The sequence below is a fragment of the Dipodomys merriami genome, unplaced genomic scaffold, assembly GCF_024711535.1.
Source record: "Dipodomys merriami isolate MVZ:Mamm:240054 unplaced genomic scaffold, mDipMer1.0.p SCAF_2, whole genome shotgun sequence".
Taxonomy (NCBI): Eukaryota; Metazoa; Chordata; class Mammalia; order Rodentia; family Heteromyidae; genus Dipodomys; species Dipodomys merriami.
Window position 1 is genome coordinate 39,872,009 of NW_027203381.1, and position 19,931 is coordinate 39,891,939.

Below are 19,931 nucleotides of genomic sequence, written 5' to 3' on the forward strand. Positions count from 1 at the left end.
TGGTGGCTGGGTGTTGTCATTGACATGGTTACCACTGGATGCTGGATTCTGCCATCCTTATCAGTGGAATGAATTAATTGTTTATTTGTGGATAGTTCTTCAAACTTGACTTTCTAGGCAAGAACATACAATTAGTTGAGGTAAGGGCTTGTGTCCTCATGTGGGTCAGTAAAAAAAATTCCCTGGTACTTTCAGTTTCCATTGAGGTTCATAAGACCTAGCTCCTGTCAAGATGTATAACTGCTAATTTTCAGATGTCAGACAGGCAAAAGAAATCAGAAAAGTACTACTGTGATCCATTACCCAATATCCACTCACATGTTAGCCCAAACTAATCCTCGCAGTGTTTCTAGTAAACACAATTCAGCTACCTCTCACCACAACATATTCACCCTGTTTTTAAAGTTAATTATCCAAAAATATTCCAGTTAGTGCCTGCATTTTCAGGTGTAGGGTATTGTGGTGTCAATAATCTAGTATAATATTGTAGCCTGTAGTACAGATCTAGAAGTTCCCAGCACAGTGGTATATGTCTTTGCTTATTGGCCAGAGGCTGGGACAGAACAAGAATACAAGATAAGGAATAAATAGAGAAAGAAGATAGAGATCAATGAGAGAGGTCAGAAAACCCATGGGTGTTTATGTCCCTATTAAAACCTTCAAGAAGCATCTACTGTAAAGGAAGCTCTCAAATCTTAAACTATCACAATTCTCCTCATAACCTACCTCTAGTCTACTTGGAAATGGTCCTGCCTTCAAGTATGTCTAGATCTCAACCACTTCTCACATCTCTCTGCTACTCTTGTCAAAGCAAACATAATTTCTCCTATGAGCCTTCAAAATAGCTTTCAAAATGATTTCAGTGACTCAAATTTGCTACTCACTTTCGTTTTATTCTTCAGTATGATAAATGGATAGAACTTTATTATAAAACACAAATCTTTTTTTTCTTGTTATATCTCTAGCCAGAATTCTCCAGCAGCTTCCTATTTTGTTCAAAGTCAACAATCTCACAAAGCTACTTTACAAGGTGCTAAATGCCATGCACAAGTCCCTGTACACATCCACACTGACACTGCCCAGTTTGCTTCTCTTTCCACATGTCTTTCCATTCCCCCATGTTTCCACCCCTGGGTCTCAGCTGTACTCTTTCTTTAAAAACTTTTTTTTATTGTAGAAATACTGTACAGAGGGGTTACAGTTACATGAGTAAGGTAATGAGTACATTTCCTATCTGAGCATTGTTACCTCCTCCTTTGTTTTTCCCCTACCATCCCTACCTTTCCCACCTTCCTAACTCTTCCCTCTACCCCCTCCCCAAGTTGTAAACTTCGTTTTCAACCTGGGTCTTGCACATCTCATTGTTACAATGGGTCAACTTGTATCCTTATTTCAGCATTTTGTTATTTCCCTTCCCCTCCTCCCAATTCAGCTGTACTCTTTCTTTAGGGGACCACTCTTACTAAGAGATCTTTTAGTTTTTTTCTCTTAACTTCTTCAAGTCTTGGTCACATATCACCTTTACAATGAAGCCAATCCTGAACCCATTATTGAACATTTCAGTCCCTGCCTTTACACCAGCAGTGATGATACCTCAGCTTCTCAACTTGCTCAATTTTCCCATAGCAATTAGTGCTTTATATATAATTTACTTACTGTTTACTTACTAATACTATAATATAAGCTCTAGAGAAGAAAGGACTTCTTCTGTTTTGACATTTATAGATCCTTGGAATTTAGACCCCAATCTAAAATCAGTACTTGAAAATGTTTGTTGAATATACTTAAGTGGGATTGTAAGCAGCTTCTAAAAGTCCGTTTCTTGCTAGTGCCAGATTGTATGCACTGCTTGTAAACCAAACTCAGCTGCTTTTTAAAAATTAATTTTAATTTTATTTTATTGTAAAGATGCTGTACAGAGGGGGTACATTTACATGAGTACATTTCTTGTTGAGCATTGTTACCTTTCCCTTGATGTTCAGCGAGTGCAGCCTGGGTTAAGGAAGGCTCAGGAAAGAGAGATGAAGATTTTTCTCCCCTCGCTAACCAGAAAGGGATCCATACAGACTCATTGCTCTGTGTAACAGATTCTCCTATGTTCTGTGTGGACATTGCCATCCACTGTAACAAGAAAACTCACTCAGTGGATCTGATGTGATGGATGATGGCTTAGGGAATTCTGCGCATGTGCAATACCCTCTCCTAAGAACATCGATGGAAGGGCAAACCTGGTCTCTACTTCAGAGATCCTGACAAGATTGAAAACGAAGAGTAGGCTGCCACTGAGAAGTCTGTGACCAAGAAGGAATTTCAAGGAGAATGGATTGTACTAGAACCTGAGTTCACCCCTACTTCATTTGGGATTGCAGAGTGATATGAGGGTGGGAAAATGCCTTCTTGCAGTTTCTTAATGCAGGGTGGAGGGCCCAACTCCCCACTGAAGGCTTATTACTTCTCTCATTGCTACATGGATAGAAACAAGCATAGAGTAGTCTTAGCTATTCTTCTGCAGACCCTGAAGCAAAGCAGAAAGAAGGTTGATAGAAAATAAACACCATTTTTTTTTAAAGTAGAAAGAGACATGAGCATTGGTACTTCCTAGATTATTTGAAACCTAATGAAGTGTTGCTGCAGAATCAGGGGAGTAGACAGTAAATGAAGAAACGGAAGCCCTGACAAGTTGGGAAACACGTCTAAGGTCACTTGGCAGTTCAGTAATAAAATACAGTGTATTTTCCCTAAATAGCATCAGTGTACTTCCTTTTGTTAAAGAATGATATAAATGAAAATGATTTTACAAATACATAGTTAGAGGGCCTGACAAGTGGGTGTACATTTAAAAAAATTCCCCTAATGCATAATATTTTTTGACAGTCTAGTTTCAAGGGAGATTATACATTTCTGTTATTTGAGGGGTATGACACCATCCGGATGGCTGTGGCAGTTAAGAAAACAGAGAAAACACGTAGCATGGAAAAAGACTCAGTTACAACAAAGGCTAGCTTAACTTATCAGCCTGAACCCAAGAACCCAGTGAGTGCCCCCAAATATACATTGTTGATGATGCCGTGAGTCACTGCATGACTCACAGCTCACTGACCACTACAAAACAGAAACATGAGGAATAATTTACTGCTGAAGCCAAAAGGACTTGAAAGGACTTTCCCACCCACCACATGAGTGATATATCAAATTAGGGATATGGCGCCATGCCTTTCTTCTTGGAATGGATTAGTTCTCCCTCTTTATGCATCTCCCCCAGAGACAAGGCCAGATAAACCTCTGGTTTTACTAATAATCTTCTCCCAGAAAACCATTTTATTCCTGTACCTGCCTACTTGAGCTCATTCTGCAAAGAAATCTATCCCATAAGAGTGCCTCAGCACACAAAAATGTACTTCATCACTCCTCAGAACAAGATGGCTTCTTGGATCAATGTTTTATTCCTTCCCTCCCTTGACCGTGATACTGAACAGACCCATAATAAACTGTCTCTGACTGAACCAGCAAGAAATTATTCTCAGGGCCAAGACATTTTGTTCTTCAAAGATGTTTCTCTCTTTTACTTGTAAGAATCAAGGTTCTAAAGAATACATTTGGAAACATAAAGGAGATTAGAGGAAATGTTCATAATTCTAAGGGGAAAAGGTATTTTTCCCCAAAATCTTCTCAGCAAGACTGCTGATTGGTGTGTGTGGGTTGGGATGTTTCTACCCATGGGTCCCTGACCTAGGAACACCCTGAAGAGGCTGGAAGACCCTGTTGGAAATCACAAGGCAAGGCCTTTTCAGGAGCTGGAAATGCCCTCTCTCAAGTTTCTTCTCAGCTCTGGACTGTGCCTGACACCTGCCAAGAACTTCTTTCAAGACTTAACTATACTACACAGTGAGGATAGGTTTTCTAGTACAGAAAATTGTCTAGCATTTGGGTTTTATCTCATTCAGTAGACAGCTCTGTCAAAGTAAGTCTACCTAGATCCCCCTTCTTTTGGAGCAATAGCTGCTCTATAAGGAAGCATTTCATGGGCAAGTGTACTTCGCTTTCCTGCTTCTTTCCTCCACACTTATAGAAAGCTCTTCATGACATCTTCAGTGTGGAGTTTCCAGTGCTGTTCAGGTATCATCTCATTAGAAATGAAGTATGGTGGAAAACTTCAAGGCATCTTGATTTTGCCTGATGCAAGGGATACCCCAATTTGTTTGCACACTCAAGATTTTTTTTAAAATTTCTTCCTCACATCGTCCTAACTCTACCTTCAAGTCACCTACTTCCATTTTCATATACATACATTGAGCATTATAACTATATTCACCCAGGTTTATTTAAGTGATTCTGTGGGTGAAAAATGATCAGGTCAGTATTTTCCTGTAGAGAAAAGTGGACACTGGAAATTGCAAGGACATCTATTTCTCATGTTTCTGCCTCCATTAAGGGTTTTGTTTTTTGTTTTATTCCCATTACTTGTTAACTAGACAGCTGATTTCTTACTTTATGTTAATCTAAATATTACCTGAATTAAGCTAGATGGAAACTGAAAAGAAGGACCAAGGGATTGAGGGAAACCGTTGAGAGAGTAAGTTGTACACTAAAATCAAAGTATGTTGCAGATATGTGTGCATATGAAGTTAGCATATAAAATCCACTAAAAGGTATTTGGAAGAAAAGTAGAGGAGGAAAAGGAGTTAAAAACTAGCAAATTAAAAGTATAAAATGTGGCCTGTTGCCAGATGTAATCCTAGCTACTCAGGAGGCTGAGATACAGAAGACCATGGTTTGAAACCAGCCCAAGCAGAAAACTCTGAGACTCCATTTCCAAAATTAACACCACGAAGTTGGGCTTGGAGGTGTGGCTTCAGCCAGCTGAGCAAACAAGCTGAGCAACTGTGAGGCCCTGATTTCAAACCCCAAACAAAAGAACAGTTTGTGAACGTTATTACTACATTAGATATTAAGGGTTTGCTTTTAGGAAACAATGAAGCTGAAAAACATTCAATGCATATAGGTTATCTATGGAGAAAAACAGAGAAGCAGTAAAAATATAAAGTGAAACTTTAAGGAGAATTGCTAAAACAGTAATAACTTGAAGAATGATTTGGTACAGGTTTTAGTTAGTGCACATAGTCTACCACGAAATAGATTTTTTCCACAATTTTTTTTTTGTCAGTTGTGGGGCCTAAACTCTGGGCCTGGGCTCTGTCCCTCAGCTCTTCAGCTCAAGGCTAGCACTCTACCGCTTGAGACGAAATAGATTTTTAACCAACTAGACCAAATCATTGAGGAGAAGTATGGAAATAGCTAGTAGCCATTAAGGAAAATAACCATGAACAAACAGAAAGGAGATTTTTGGAGACTTGTTAAATGAGTGTTGGAGACAAAAAAAATATTTATGGTTTACATTGAGTAACCTGAAGGTAAGTTTTAAAAGAAGATAGTCTGACTTCTGAGAAAAGGTATAGACTAAGCACAAGGTTATATTTGCTTCTTCCCCAGGTATTATCAAATGGCAATAAGGGCTATTTTTAAAGCTAAATCTACAAGGACAACAGAAATGAAAATTTGAAAGCTAGAAGGCAAATGGGGATAAGTGACATTCTTACTAAAGAAAAATAAAATCTTCAGCCAACAATGAGCAAGGCAGAAATTTACTTGGGTCACACGGAAAAATACTTAAAGGACTCTAGAACTGGAAGTGCTAAATTAATTCTTCTGTGAGTGGAACCAAGGATTTTTTGAGTCTCTATGAACTAATAAGATCTCAGATTGCCTTCCACATTCTGATGAGCCACCTCATGATCAGCTATTCCTTCACTTTGCTTGGAAGAAGAAATATTCTCTAGAAAAGATAAACAGAAGGTGCTTTAGAATAAGTTGAGGATGAGGTACGAAACAGGAAAAAAAGAATGGTTTCAAAATCCCTATACTTTGAAAAAAAGACTACAAAAGGAATGCATAAAGAAAACACTGGAACATATTGGCATAGGCTATAACTTCTTGAGTATAGCTCTAATAGATCAGCAAACAAGACTAAGACAAATGGGATTGCATCAAACGGAAATGATTCTGCACAGCAAATGAAATAGTAAACTGAAGGAACTTTGCCTACTATACACCTAACAAGGGACTAAAAAAATAAACTCCCAAAGAATCTACAATGTAATTATGAACTGAATAGAAAATTCTCAAAAGCAGTAGTACAAATAGCCAATGAATACATGAAGAAAGACTCAGCATCCCTGGGCATAAAGGAAACACATAGAGGTTTCATCTCAGACCAGTCAGATTGGCATTATCAGGAACACAAACAGCAACTAGTATTGGTGAGAATATGGGGGAAAAGGAATCCTTATTCACTGCTGGTGTGGAGTGTAAACTGGTGCAACCACTATGGAAATGAGCATGAAGGTGTCTGCAAATAACTAAAAGAAACTACCATACCATCCAGTGATACTACTTCGGGGCATAAACTCGAAAGCACTTTACTTGTAGTAGTATTCTCAATAACCAAGCAATGGAAATAGTCCAGTTACTCTAACTGATGAATGGATCAAGAAAATGTATATACAGGATGGAGAATTTTTTCAGCCACAAAGAAGGAAATTACATCATTTGCAGGGAAAAAGATGGAATTGAAGATACAGTGTTAAGTGGAGTAAGCTAGATATAGAGGAACAAAGGTCATATATTTTTTTCTGTATGTGGATGCTAGACCTAAAATATAAACACACATACATACATGTCATATATATATATATATATATATATATATATATATATATATATATGAGAGAGAGAGAGAGAGAGAGAGAATGTGTTTGTATTTATGAGACTCTTGAGGGATTAGAAAGAGGAGAAGGAAAAGAAATGTTAGAGAGTGAACAACACTGAAATACAACACTGAAATACATTGCTTTGGTTGGTGAATGAAGATGGCATAATGGAACAGAATGAAAGCTGAAGAATAGTAGGGAATTTAGGGTTAGGAATGTGAGTAAAGTGAAGGGTCAATTTAATTAAAGTACAGTATATGCATGTGTGAAATTCCATGGTGAAACCTCTTTTATCAACTAACATATACTTAAACAATGAATGACAGGAAGATAAAACAGATCCAGTTTGGAGTGTAGGAACTAGTGGAAAGGGGATGGATGTGTAAAGATAGTAAATGAGGGTGAATATGGTTGAAATGAGAGTAAATGAGGGTGTGAAAATGGAACAAAGAAGCGTTTTGAAATTGGCATATTTTATACATATATGAACAGGTCAACTAATTAAAAACCTGTCCTTTAAGATAAAATTAATAAACTAGAATACTAAAATAGTTATTTTAAGTATATTTGGGATAGTTATTATAACTCTGTTTAAGAAGCTAGCTGAAATACTGGATGGAGTTAAATGGAGGATCAAAGATGAAAGCTGGATAAAACAAGGCATTGCAATTACAGAGTAAATTGCAACAGTTGAAGAATTTTTGTGGATTTAGCTTTGTTTCATTTGTGGTAGCTTTCTGAAATAACGTCAGTGTTCTAATTCAGTGAATTAGAACACACTGACAAGGAGACTGCTCTTTCCAGGCTGCAAGCTCCATTGCATACATTGCATCTTGTACTTTGTGAAGATATCAGAAAACTAGTTGTAAACCGGTTTATCTTTGGAAAAAGTTAGCAAAAAATTGAAAGCACAGAGCATTACCATATCTAAGATTATGGAAAATAATATCAGCCTCTGGGTCTGGACTATTTTATGGAGAATGAATGGATACGCGCATACGCGCATATATGCATGTATTGGTCCTGGGGCTTGAACTCAGGGCCTGGTCACTGTCCTTGAGCTTTTTTTTTCTCAAGGGTAGCACTCTACCACTTGAGCCACAGCTTCATTTCTGTTTTATTTTTTTTCTGGTTAATTATAGATAAGAGTCTCACAGACTTTCCTCCCTGGGCTGGCTTCAAACTATGATCCTCAGATCTCAGCTTCCTAAGTAGCTAGGATTACAGACATGAGCTACCAGTGCCCAACAGAGCAACTCATTTTGAAAAGATAATTTTAGTCTGTGGATAAATAATGATCAGAATTACATATCATAAAACTGTTGGTCCTAAAACACTTTAAGCCCCTGTAACACTTAGATTTATGCTTGGTTGGTGTGCCACCAGACTATATTAATTACTTTTTCTTATAGTTTTTGTTATTGTAAAGGTGATATACAGATAGGTTACAATAACATAAGTAATGGGGACATTTTTGAACAGTGTCACCCCTTCCCTTGTTTTCTACCAGTATTTCCCTCCTATGACACCTAAAATTGGATTTTTCATTTTCAACATAATGTCTAGTAAGTATCATTACTGCATTTGTTCACCCTTTGTCTGGCCATTTCTGTGCTCCTTCTTACCCATAAACAAGACAAAAGGTACAGAAAACAAAAATAGCAACAAAGGAGAAAAAAAAGACAAAAACAAAACAAAACCCTCTCGTGTGAATTTCTTGTAGTTCATTTCGACAAAGATCATTTTATATGATCATAGGTACATAGCTAGTGAGCCATTGTGATCCTCTCCTAAAAACTTTCTTTCTTTGGTCTATTAATTTCTATTATTGATTGTCATCATTGACATCAGGGTTTCTGAGAAATAAAAAGAGTTTCTTGGCTTAGGAGAAAGTGTAGATACCAAGCAAGGCTGAGTACCTCAGTGGCTGCTCTGTCAGCTCTTAGAACTCTAAGAAAATTAACAATGTCAAAAATTTGTTGTGTTGTGCTTAGGAGATACTTATCATTCTGACATTGTCTTTCCTGTTTCCCAGATAGTATTTTCTTTTCTTTTTCTTTCTTTCTTTTTTTTTTTTTTTTTTTTTTTGGTTGGTCGTGGGGCTTGAACTCTAGGCCTGGACGCTGTCCAGATACTATTTTCAAGCCCTTGTTCACTAAGAAACTATAGAGGAAGAAGAGGTACATACAGGCACCAATCCTAGAGGGCAAAATTACCTTTTGAAAAATAAATCAATCCTCCCGGGTCTCCAAAACATTTAATGTATTCCAAGGTATATAAAGGAATTCATTTTGCTTTCTATTTGCATCAATCATTTGTAAGACTAGATTTGATATGTGTGTGTGTGTGTGTGTGTGTGTGTGTGTTGTCGATTGTGGGGCTTGAACTCTGGGTCTGGGCGCTGTCCCGCAGCTCTTCAGCCCCAGGCAAGGACTCTACTACTTGAGCCACAGTGCCACTTCCAGTTTTCTGAAGATAAGAATCTCATGGACTTTCCTGTCTGGGTTGGCTTTGAACTGCAATGCTCAGCCTCCTGAGTAGCTAGAATTATAGACATGAGCCATATATACCGGGCTAGGTTTTTTGTTTTTGTTTTTTAATGTCTCTTTCCTTGGCATAAGCTGTTCCTAATAGTTCCATTTTCCCTTTCCTTAGGAGCTACAACTGTTTGATATTTCCCAGAACTCTTTTCTCCCTGTCTCCTCAACTTTCTATTTAGGAAAGAAAAAACAGCTTCTTTCCTTGGGAAACCCTGATCTTTAATTGTATTTCTACTTTGAAGTTGAGCTATAGATCTGTCATTTGTCTGTCACTCACTGTAATAAATTCCTCTTTGTAGTCTAAAAAAAGAAAGGAGGGTGGCCAGAAGAAATTTATCCGTTGATATAGACTGGAAACACAAAGCCATCTCAATGTAATTGTTGCTAATACCTTTCTCATTTCTTGCTTTGGTTAGCAGCCTATGGTTGCTATAGTTAGGGACTCCCTATGATTGCTTGGTATTTCTTGGTCCCTTTGATTAAAGGCATTCAGCTTAATCCTGACACGCTGATGAGTTAGCTTTACCCACAGAATGGAACGGAGTCTATTGGCTGAAAAAAGTGTGAATGTTGAAGCTAAGGGTAGAGTTGGCTCAAGGAACATTTTATCTGTTCTCTGAGTTTCTTGTCCCAGTACGTCAACAAATTTGTTTTTGCTTAAAGACTTTCCCACACAAGTGTCTGCCAAGTTAGATGACTGCTCTTTTAGATTGATCTTGGTTTTCTTGGAACAAAGAGCTGAGATTATATAATAAACTTGCTTAGTGAGAAAAAGTTGGGCAATTCTATTTCCATATATGTTAGACAGGTCTGAGTATAGAAGAAACAGATTTGGAAACTAGGTGGGTGAGGGTGGGAGGCGAGGCTGAGTGAAGGGAAATTTCTTCATCTGTGTCTATTTTTCCCACTCGTCTTTGAGGATCTGTGAGTCATTTGGAAGTGAGGTGCTGGGGCTGCCTGGTTCTTTGTGGACATCAACTTGGGCTACAATTTCAGTTGATTTAAATAAGTCTTCTATGTTGGAAAATGGTTTTTGAGTTCCTGAGTTCTAGACTTGCAAAACATTTCCAGTATCTACAGCAGCCCCAATCGAGAGCAGCCCATCTCCAATATCTAGTGCAGTGTACATCTCTGGACTAGAAGACTCCTTTCTTCTGAGGCATGTAAAACACTCCATTGGGATCATCTCACTTGCTGGGCCCCAATTTAAGAGAAGAAGCTATTGTGGGGACGGTGTCAGTCGTGGGGCCCAGGGCCTGAGAGCTTTTTGTGCTCAAAGCTATCACTCCATCACTTGACTCACTTGGTCTCTCTCTCTCTCTCTCTGATGTGGGGCTTGAACTCTGGGCCTGGGCACTGTCTCTCAGCTCTTCAGCTCAAGGCTAGCACTCTACCACTTGAGCCACAGCACCAATTCTGGCCTTTTCTGCTTGTGTGGTGCTGTGGAATTGAACCCAGGGCCTCATGCATGTAAAGCAAGCACTCTACCACTGAGCCACCTTCCCAGCCCCAGAGAAGAGGCTATTTAAACATCAAGCTCTTCTGCCATGATGAAAGGCATTTGATGGATAGGTATAAGATGTCATTAAAATTGGCTTACGGTCTTAGGCCACGGGCTTAGGCCACATGACAGTGGTGTACAAAGGGTCTAGAAATTTATTTTAAGAATTTCATTGACCAGCAACTCCTGAAGGTGCCAGTTGCAAAACAGGCTTTCAGGGAGGAAATGGATGCCCATGATGCCCATAAGACCAGCACTGCTTTATTCTACTAATGTTTGCTAATGCCAGTCAAATGTCAGAGATCCTGGTAAAAATTCTCCTTTCCTGACTAATTCTGTAATGTAGACACAGAATAAATCAAGTAGAAACAAAAATACTAGTTGTTAGATGCTTAAGTGTGAAGCAAGACAATAATCTTTTATTTTTCTCCTAAACTTCAAAATGTAGTACAAGGAGTTTACAATTTAACATGTCCATTTAAATTTCCAGTGTGTTTTGATGAGAGTCTTATCATTTTCTGCCATGTCATTTGTCCCTTCCTCTAGAGTCATGTCATATTTCTTACTTCCCATTCGTATATTTTGACCGTTTTTGTGTCCTGTTCCCTGTTTCATTCACCCCCACCACCCCCACACACATACCACTAGCTTCACTGCCCATTTAAACTTGTTTCTGTCTCTTGATATTCATTTCATTAAACTTATTGTTTGCAAGGTTTGCTCCATGGAGTTTCACTCTTGCATATACTATGCTTTAGTCAATTTAATGGTAATCTTAATAGGAGAATTTACTTCTTTACACTAGACTGGCTTACTCAGCCTTGGGTAGTGAGTGCTGTACCTCTACGGGATGTTCGCGTGGGGTCCTGCCCTATCAAACTTCTCCAATGGAGGAGGTTTTATGTGGCTAGCTCCCCAAAAGAAAATGCATGATAAGAAGGTGCTGAGGTATGCCTGTCTAGTTCCTCTCTAAGACTCGCCAAAGCAGGTGAATCACTTTACTTTCTTGATGAAAAGTAAGGAGTAGCTCAAGAAGCCAGAACTACTTAGGGAAAAATTATTTCTCGAGAGACCTGAGTAGTGGAATAGTCATGGCCATGTTCCTTCCTTATGAATTTTTTTCTCTTTTTGGATTGACAATTTTCATCATTGACAATACCATCAGTAATAAGAATATTGTGGCTTTTTGAGGGAACTTTGAAGGACAATAGCACAAAATGAAGAAGATAGCCATTTAAAGATAGCCATTAAAGATAGCCATTTATTTTTCTTATCACCGTCAGTGTTTCTTAGCCTGAATGCTAGGAGTTGTTTTGAACATTAGCTCATGAGGGTGCTGCATAGTGGATTATAGGTGCTTTGGAGAAAGTGAATCAAGTTCTAAAGAATACGAAAAATTCATATGCCATCACATATCATTGAAGAATGGAGGTTCGGCAGCTTGAGGCATATTTTTAATACTCACAGTACACAAAAGAGTTGCAACCTGATGAAGAAACACAAATCAATGCAAAAGAAATAGAAAATTTCAACTATAAACTTTTTATTATAACACAAGTTGCTGATTTTGCTGGTGAACAGGATTAAAAGGAAAGTTTACAAAGAAAGTGGTCTCCATTTGTGATGATGAGATGGGGAAATTAAGAAGAGTAGGGGCTGAGAAGGTGGCTCAGTGGTAGAGTGCTTGCCTTGCATACTCAAGGCCCTGGGTTCGATTCCTCAGCACCACATAAGCAAAAAGAAAAAAGCCGGAAAGTGGCGCTATGGCTCAAGTGGTAGAGTGCTAGCCTTGAGCTGAAGAGCTGAGGGACAGTGCCCAGGCCCAGAGTTCAGGCCCCACGACCGGACCCCCCCACCCCAAAAAAAGAGTAGTCTCAAGTACTGGCCGTTTGGTGAAAACCCATAGAAATATGTTAGAGAGTCTCTCTGATGTCATCCAAAGTTGAACATGAAATATTATGATGATGTTGCTGTTGTTGCTGTTGACGGAAGGAAGATAAATGTTGTGACAGACGCCCACAAAGTTTTTGGCAAGAAATAAGATTCCATTTAGTATGATGCATTTCAAGGGAATGACCTTTAGCATCCTACAGATGTGGCATGTTTTTGGCTTATTGCAAAACTAAGGAATTTGGGATCTATAGAAAGGTAGAAGGCATCAGGTTGAAATGCAATACAATATGTTAAGACATATTAAGACAAGCAATTCACAACAAAAATAATAACAATTATCTATATACATGTTGAAATAACACCTCCAAAGATTAGGAAGTGCTTTCTTAAGAAAAGGAAAAGAAAAAAAGGACAGAAAAACCTTCAAGTGAATGATAAAGTCTACCTATACTGCTGTTTCTATTTTCAGCTTGAAATCAAATGCATAGTTTCTTTGATGTGACAAGAGAGCTACTTGAACCTTTTTTCACTAAATCTAAGGTCAACAAGATATTCAAACAGGCTATAGCTCCTTTAATTTCCACTGTTTTCATGCCAGTAACGATCTAATACGTATCTTTGGTTTCTTGCTTTTAGTTTCTTTTCATTTCAATTTACTTGACTAAAGCTTCTTGATAAATGTCTCTGTAACACTCTTTGTGTAAATTGTCAACTGAAATTTTAAAAATGGTTCTCCATCTTTATAAAATAAAATTCATAAGCCTGATCACCAAACTGATATATACAATAACTCAATAAACATATACATTTACTTAAGAAATCTAGTGACACTCATGATTTATTATTTGCCATCCCTCTTAATTTCTTTTTAAAACTTTTAAGTAGTTATACAAGGGGATTCAATTCAAAAAGTCAATGCCACCCCTTCCAATATTCTTCCCAAACCCACCCATACCCTCAAGTTACATAATTGAGCTTATTACATGATGTACATTGAATATAGTGACCATATTTGCCCATCCCCCAACTTTATTCATCTGCACCCTTTCCTTATCCCTCCCCTTCCCCCCTCCCCTGAAAAAACAGCTTCCTGCTATTCATTTTGTTAAAACTGTTCAATGGAATTACAACGTTGAAAACCTCCCCTGAGAATACCATACTTTAATAAATTTGTTTGTATGTGTGTATAACTCTGTATGTTTTTCATATATGTTTATAATTTATATCTAACTAAGAGAATTTGTTTTAACTATAATTTGCACATATTAATGTACAAATAGTTCAGTAAATCAAACTAGTATGCGCACTGTTTCCTCAAACCCATATTTGGACTTTCTATCTATTTGGTCTTTGTTTATCCTAGTCATTAACTATCTTAATTCTTTTCATAAGTATAAGTTTAGCTAAAATCTACACACTTAGTGAGATTTTTGTCTAAAAACTGCAGTTAGGGTTTTCTTTTAAAAATAATCTGTGCCACTTGTTTGTTATTTATCATTTTTTCAAAGTTATTGATGATTTTATGTTCATTCATGTTTGTGTATTTTACTTCTCCTAAAAGGTTTGAGGGCAGAAATCCTTTTATATGATTTCTATGTCTAGCAAAATCCTTTCATATAGTAGGAAAACATCACAGAAGAGAACGAGCTATAGAGGTGCACATAGTAGGTTCTTAAGGCAATAAAGAAATTTTGAACTAAATGATAATGAAACCATGATATCACGTATTGAGGCTTGCAGACTGAGAACCAGTGGGATTTTATTTCTACAAGTTGGTAACTAAATCATAAGTTAAAGCCAAAGAAAGAGGCAAAATAAAATAATAAAGATGAAGAAAAATAATAGAAGAGAAAATAAGGAGCTTTTTAAAAGCTTTTACAAGTTTTACTTGGGGCTGGAAAAGTGGCTCAGTTGTAGAGTGCTTGCCTTGCATGCATGAGGCCCTGGGTTCGATTCCTTAGCACCAAATAAGCAGAAAAAGCCAGAAGTGGTGCTGTGGCTCAAGAGGTAGAGTGCTAGCCTTGAACTGAAGAGCTGAGGGGCAGCGTCCAGGCCCCATAACTGACAAAAAATAAATAAATAAAATTTTTACTTGAAAAGATGAATAAAGTTGGTAAAACCTTTACAAGAATGATCAGGAAAATAAGAAGAGGCAAATAGCCAATATCAGAAATGATACAGGTAGGTGGCATCTATATAGTTCCTATAGACAGTAGAAAGGTAATTAGAGGGTTTCTAGAAATCTTCATGTCAGCAAATTAAAAAATTAAATGAAGTAAGTAGGTAAGTTCTTAATTAAATCAAAAATAGTTCCAAGAAAAATCTTTTAACTGTCCTTATTATTAAATTTAATTCATAATTTCAAACTATCCCAGAAAGAAAACTCTAATCTAGATGATTTTGCTGATGAATTCTACCAAATGTGGAAGAAATTATATTAATTTTATACAAACTCTCCCAAAGAATATTAAAAAAAAGTTAAAGAGGTTCTGATGTATTCCATAAACCCATGTAACTTATCTTCCCTTTATTCCTCTTTAAAATTTTGAATAAATTTTAACTTACAGAAATGTTGCAAAAATAATACAGAAGGTTCCTAGCTTTAGTACAAAAATTGTTATAGTTTTTTTGGTGGATATTGATGTTATTTTGAAATTTTATATATGGAAAAACAAGATCTAGAATAGCTATTCTGAGGGCTAAAATAACTAGCAAGATTACCTAGAATTTTTGAGACTCTAAGATAAATCCTTAATACTGAAAAATAATCCATATTGTTCTTGAAAAGTAAGGGAAGAGACTGTGTTCTACTGGAATTAAGCCATATTATAAATTTAGAGTAACTTGAACAATGTGGAAATGGCAAATAAACAGAATAGAATCAAAGGCATTCATTCAATTTATTCACAGTTACTTATCTAGAATTAATTTTTGATAGAGATGATTTTTTCGAGGAATGGTCCTATATCAATTTAACGACCATTTGAAGTAAATAGAATTGAATCTCTGTCTCACTTCAGACTCCACGTAGAGCTCCCCTGACCCAGCAATCCCACTTTTGGGCATTTACCCAAATGATCACAAACAAGGCCATACTAAGGCTACTGGCACAACTATGTTTATCACAGCATTATTTACCATAGCTAAGATATGGAACCAACCCAGATGCCCCTCAATAGATGAATGGATCAAGAAAATGTGCCATATATATATTGGAATTCTATGCCTCCATCAGAAAGAATGGCATTGCCTCATTTGTTAGGAAATGGAAAGACTTGGAAAAAATTATATTAAGCGAAGTAATCCAAAGAAACATAGGTCCCATGGTTTCCCTTATTTGTAATAACTAGTACATCTGTAGGACAAGTAGAAAAGGTCAAAAGCTATGTACATATGACCATATAAGATGATGTTAAGCGGAATGAACCCCAAGATATGGACACAAATATTTCTTTTCTTTCTTGCAATTGTTTCTAATGTATTTATCATGTACCATGTGATTTTTTTGTTTCTTTGTATGTTCTCCCCCACGGTATAACCCCTGTTTCACTGTATTTGATGTCAGTGCCCTGCATCTTGTTTTCTTCTTCTTTTTTTTAAATTAATGTCTTTTTAAATTGTGAAAATACCATACAGAGGGGTTACAATTACATGAACAAGGTAATGAGTACATTTCTTATCCATCATTGTTGCCTCCTCTTTTGTGTGCCCTGCATCTTGTAAATACACTTTTCTAATTTGGGGAGAGGAAGGAGGAAAACAAAATGCTTAAATAGGGATACAGGTTGACCCATTGCAACAATGAGATGTACAAGATTCTATGTTGAAAATGAACTTTACAATTTAGGCAGGGGGGGGAAGGGGGTGGAAGGGTTAAGGAGGGTGTAACTGAGGAGGCGGAGGGAAGTGACCATAGGGGAAAAAGCAAAGGAGGAGGCAACAATGCTGGATAGGAAATGTACTCATTACCTTGCTCATGTAACAGTAACCCCTCTGTACAGTACTTTCACAATAAAAAAAAACATACAAAAAAAGAGAAAATCTGGTAACTATCAAATCTGTTGTGAAAGGCAAAACAATTGTATTTCCAGAAGATAATATAGGGCTATTTTTTCATGTTCTTAAAGGTAGAGACTTACTAATTAGAACATGAAAAGCCTTAGCTATAGGGGAAAAATGGATAAATTGGATCATTTTAACCTGAAACACTTGTGTTTATCTGCAGACTCCTCTTGAAGAGCACAAAGGCAAGCAATAGAGTAGGCTAAGCTCTTTGTAATACATGTATTATAGTAGGAATATAGATTGACATAAATACTTTAGGAAACAGTTCAATATTTTCTGTTACATGTATAAATACACTGTGTCCCAGCAATTCTACTTATTTACCAAACAGAAAGGCTTGACATTTACACTCACAGATAGGAACAAAATGTTTATAGTAGCATTATCCATAATAAATCAAGCCTGGAGGCCTCCGGGGGCTCACCACAGGCTGTGTTCTTACACTGACTGTATAAAAAGAGGAGGCAGAGTAAACCTACCCCATATACACCTCAGCCCAGGCCTGTGCCTAGTCTGTATTGTGAATGGGGAGACAAGGGAAAAAAACTAAATCAAGCCTGGAAACTTCCTCCCAATTAATAATCAGCACTAAAATGGACAAATCAACATGATATACTTTTACAATATATGAAATGACAAAATGAGAAAAAAAGTACTAAAACATGTGAGAACTTAACTGGAATCCTATAGGAAGTTTTGAGAAGTGTAGCTCTAGCTTTTCTAGCTTACCTATGTGGAAACAATACAAGTCATCACAGTGGTGGCTGGAAGGCACTAGGGAGCATCTGGCATGCTGACAAATCTATCTAATTCTATTTTTTTGTGTGAGTCATGGCTAATTACATTGAATGCACTCTGAAAATTCATTTAGTGAAACATTCATTTAAACTAATATATTTAGTGTTTGCATAGTTTTCTTTACCTGTGACAAATACACAAACAAAAAAGTTTTAGAAATATAGACTTTGAAATCAAAAGGCATTATCTTTAATTGCAGACCTATATATCCTTAGTTATATAACTTTGGGAAAATTATATAATTTGACTATTAGTAATGTCAGGATGGCATTTTCTACTTTATAGGTTTTATGAGCATTTGATGAGATGATTATATTAGTATCATAACCAATACTTAAGAAATGCATGTAAAAAGCTTGTTTTCATCATTTGCTCTGAATGTATTACTGGATTATATGTCCAATTTTACATATGAGAACATATATGAATACAATTCTATATGATATTACTACAAATATGATCATTATCTTTGATCACTATTCTTTAAGGCATTATTATAACCACATTTTCTTGTATTATTCACTGAGCTCTCCTATGCATTTATTATCAGTATCATCATATTCTGGAGAAAATTGAGGTTAAAGAGGTTAAATAAGTGATTCTAAGTTCACATTCCTTTTAAACGATCAGGCAAAGAATTTAAACCTAGGGCACACGGGCTTATTCAGTAGATATGTTTGAAAAGATGATATTCACATAAGCAGAGTACATTAGTTACAGCTGTTAGGGAACATAACTCAACATCTTAGCTTAGCCCAAATGAGCAGTTTGGGGAGGATTACTGGAAGACCTCATTTAATTGTGGGAGAAAGATACAGTGAGGCCTAGGATCCACAGGAACTGAGATGTCAGGATCCTCAAGCAACACGGTATTGGTGGCTCACACTTGTAATTCTAGTTATTTAGGAAGCTGAGATCTAGGGACTGTGCCTTAAAACCAGCCTGGGCATGAAAGTCTTTGGAATTCTTAACTCCAATTTACCACCAAAAAGTTAGAAATGGAGATGTGGCTCAAGTGATTGAGTGCCAGCCCTGAGGGATAAAAGCTAAGGGGCAGCGCCAAATCCCTGAGTTCTCTACAAAAAAATAAAACCAAACCCTCAAGCCTTACTTTCTCCTATGTGTTTGTTTCTATATTGTTGCATTGAGTCTTGTGCTGCCTACAAATAAGGCTTCTCCACATAACAGGAACCATAGCACCCAGCCAACAACTCCTGGGTCTGGCATCTATGTTTCTGGTCCTCACAGAAAGGCTGCCTTTTTGCTTTATATCTTTCTTTATGAATATGGTTAGAGAAGTAGACTCTTATACGCAGACAGATCTTGTGTTTAAGACTATTCCCAGAGTGAGGGGAAGAAATTATATGCCACAAAGACTGATATCTACCATGGGAAATACAGAAAATAAAGAACAAAAATGTTATTTTTATTTTGGTGGTTGTCATAAAGCCTACATCTATGAGAGAAGTGTCATTATTAATCTGTGTTCCAGAACTTTCATTGTAAAGATTGTACTTCCTATTAGACAAAGATTTAAGGGTCAATCAGACTGAGGGTGGAGAACATACTGTATTATTTGCTGAATAATATTCTATTTCAGGATTATCTCATAAGCAAAGGAAGACAATAATATGAAGGAATCAATAATTATATTGGAAAATAGATTTTGAAGACACACACATATCCATAAACAGCATTATACTGTATAGCATTGCCAACAGTTAAAGCAGGTAGGATAAGTATTTATAACTGCTTTAGACACTTTGCCAAATGATACTTGCAAAATTATTTGGGGGAACTTATAAAAATTAATCTTTACAGGGAAAGCTCTTATTGTGTAGTTAAAATAAGCTTCCTGATACTTAAAATTCCAACAAGAAAAGAATGTAGTTTGGGTTGTGGGTCAAGTTCAAAGTATCTGGTGAATAAAGAAAGAATGATGTCACACTGAAACATACTAAATTCAGGAAGAAAGTGCCTCATTTCCCAGAATATTTGCTTGGGAAAGGTGGTAGGAAGAGAGAAATCTACCCACACAAAATTCTGCTTGATATTCTATTACCATGTCTAAAAGATGATTTATACCAGTAAATTTGATGTAAGAAATCTTTTTTTTTTTTTTTTTTTTTTTAATTGTATTTTATTTTATTTGAGAACATACTGTACAGAGGGGCTACAATTACATGGGCAGGATAATGCATACATTTCTTACCAAGCATTGCAGCCTCCTCCTTTGTTTACCCTTCACTTCCCTTCCCTGCCTCCCCCCTCCCCCCACCCAATTTTACCCCCCTAAATCTTTTTATAATCAACTTTCAATAATTCAAGGCAAAAAGGGACACATAATTTAAATATTATCCCTACTTG

At 36.8% G+C, this 19,931-nt stretch overlaps 1 non-coding gene across 1 annotated transcript; it reads left to right on the plus strand.

Moving 5' to 3' along the window:
• The first annotated feature begins 17,173 nt into the window (after nt 1-17,173).
• On the plus strand, nt 17,174-17,304 carry LOC138832684 (small nucleolar RNA SNORA51). Its single transcript, XR_011373631.1, has one exon. It is a non-coding gene; the product is annotated as a small nucleolar RNA SNORA51 (small nucleolar RNA).
• Nucleotides 17,305-19,931: the final 2,627 nt, after the last annotated feature.